Raw genomic sequence first — 2,738 nt, forward strand, 5'->3', positions numbered from 1 at the left:
GAGAGAGAGAGAGAGAGAGAGAGAGAGAGAGAGAGAGAGAGAGAGAGAGAGAGAGATGATTTAAATGAAATCACCAAATAATAGGGGAGAAAGTGTCTGTTTTAGTTAAGGTTTCATTACTGTGAAGAGACACCATGACAAGGAAAACATTTAATTGGGGCTGGCTTACAGTTTCAGAGGTTTAGTACATTACCATCACGGGGTGGGGAGTGGCAGCTTCCAGACAGATACATCTAGACAGACATGATGCTGGAGGAGCCAAGAGTTCTATATCTTGATCCAAAGGCAGCCAGGAGGAGACTGTCTTCTGCAGGCAGCCAGGAGGAGGCTTTCTTCAACATTGGGTGGACCTTGAGTACTAGGAGACCTCAAAGCCCACCTACACAGTGACACAATTTCTCCAACAAGGTCACACCTACTCCAACAAGGCCACACCTCCTAATCATGTCACTTTCCATGGGCCAAGCTTATTCAAACCACTACAGTGTCCCAACTGGACTTTCCTTGCCATCAAATGAAGTTTCCAGTCATGTGATTGGTTTATATATAATTGAGTTATTGGCCAATGGGGTCACTTAGGAATCCCCAAACAATTCAGGCTGTTGCAAAAAGTACAGAATGTTCTCAAAACAACTGAGCACAAGGGCCCATTGTTAAAGTAAACACCTACGCAACCCATTAAAAATGGAGTTATTGACTGGGTACCTACGTAGAGCCTTTACTCCTATGTTCCAGCTTCTTCGTTATAGGAATGTACTCTGCATGCCCTTAAAAGAGAAATGTAAACATCAAGCCAGTTATAATGGTATAGTATCTGCAATACATACGGGGCAATGATGGTAAAAAGGTTGTAAGAGTAAACAATCAATTAAGGCTCACTAAATTAAATGGAACCCATACCTGATACTGCTTGAGTGACCAAAAACCTACAACTAGATATCTCAGGGGACTTATACAAAACCAACTAGTACTGCTCTTTAAAAAAAGAAAGAAAAACTGTAGTGATAAAATGACTCCTAATGATTTTCTGCTATACTCATAGATAGTGACTTCTTTGACGATCATCAGAGAAGCTTCCTCCTGCAGCAGATGGGAATAATACAGAGACCCACAGCCAGACATTATAGGGAGAATGAGACATCTTTGAATATTCAGTCCTAAATGAGATGTCTCTATTAAATCCCTCCCCTTAGAGCTCAGGGCAACCCAGGGAAGAGGAGGCAGAAAGAATATAAGAGTCAGAGGGGATGGAGGACACCAAGAAAACAAAGTCCTCTAAATAAACATGAGTAAAACTCGTATGAACTCACAGAAACTGAAACAACATGTACAGAGCACGCATGGTTCTGCACCAGGGTGCCTGTGTATATATCATAGCTTCCAGTTAAATGATTTTATGGAATTCTTGAGTATACAAACCAGTGGGTCTCTGACTCTTGTGCCTTCTCTTGGGTTGTTTTGAGGTCTGTTTGCCTTGTCTGACTTCAATGTGATAGTTTTTGTTTTCTCTTATTGTATTTTATTTTATGATATTTTTAAAAAGTGAATAAGTGCAAACCTAGAAACTAGGGGTAAATGTTAACAACTAAACTGTCACTTATACACTCTGGGAGAGGTATCAACTACTCCAGGGAAAAATCTCATGTTCAGGAATAGTTGACCAACAAATAATGAATTCCACAGGTTTTTTTGTTTGTTTGTTTTCTTTTGTTTTGTTGTTGTTGTTGTTTGTGTTTTTTGTGTGTATGCTGTTATTTGTTTACAGTTTGGTGGGGTTTTTTTTGAGGGGGATGAGATGCTATTTTTTGTCTTCTACATTTTGGACATTTGTTGCATTGGGTTTTTGTTTATTTTTTGAGAAAAACTTAAATTTGGGTGAGTAGGGAGGGGGAAAGGATCTGGATAAACTTTGTATGATCAAAATATATTAAATTTAAAAATAGTTTCAAATAATCAAAACAAAATAAATTCATGAGATAGTTATAAAAATAGATATAAACAGAAACTGATACAAAAATCCATGCATACTAAAACAACAAGATACAAAGCATTATGGCTTCTCTTTCCCTGGTCACTTTCAAATCCCATTAGAAGCTATGTTTTTAGCAGAGCATACATAAGGCTGAGAAGTACCTGCTGACATGGAAGTCCAGGAGAACAATATAGTTTTCCAGTGACTGAGACTCAGGGAAGAAAAACCAAGTTATTATAAATGAAGGTTCACTGCAAGTGAAATGTATTATGTACCTGACAACACTTTTGGAATCATAATCTCATACATTTTAGCATCTGATTTGTTTGCTTGTTCAGATATGAGCTCTTTGAAGTTTCTTACATTTAGATAATGGAATATTCTCAGGTTTTTTGTTTATTTTTTGTTGTTTGTTTTTTTTTTTTTTTTCTTCTTCGAGACAGGGTTTCACTAATGTTGCTCAGGCTGAACTCAAACTCACAATCCTCCTGCCTCAGCTTTCCATATAACTGAGATTACAGAGATATACACTTGTACCCAGCTTTCATTAAAAACAAACAAACAAACAAAACAAAACAAAAAACATTCAATATAGATTGGTTGAAGTACAATTCTAGCCTGAAACTTTCTTAACTCTGTACTTGAAGGCAGGTATCTTTTTCTGAACCTTTTTTTCTTCATTAGTGAAATTGGAATAAAGAGATCCAGGCTCTCTCTCTCTCTCTCTCTCTCTCTCTCTCTCTCTCTTTCTCTCTCTCTGAGAGGG

This window comes from Mus caroli, chromosome X (genome assembly GCF_900094665.2).
Source record: "Mus caroli chromosome X, CAROLI_EIJ_v1.1, whole genome shotgun sequence".
Lineage (NCBI taxonomy): Eukaryota > Metazoa > Chordata > Mammalia > Rodentia > Muridae > Mus > Mus caroli.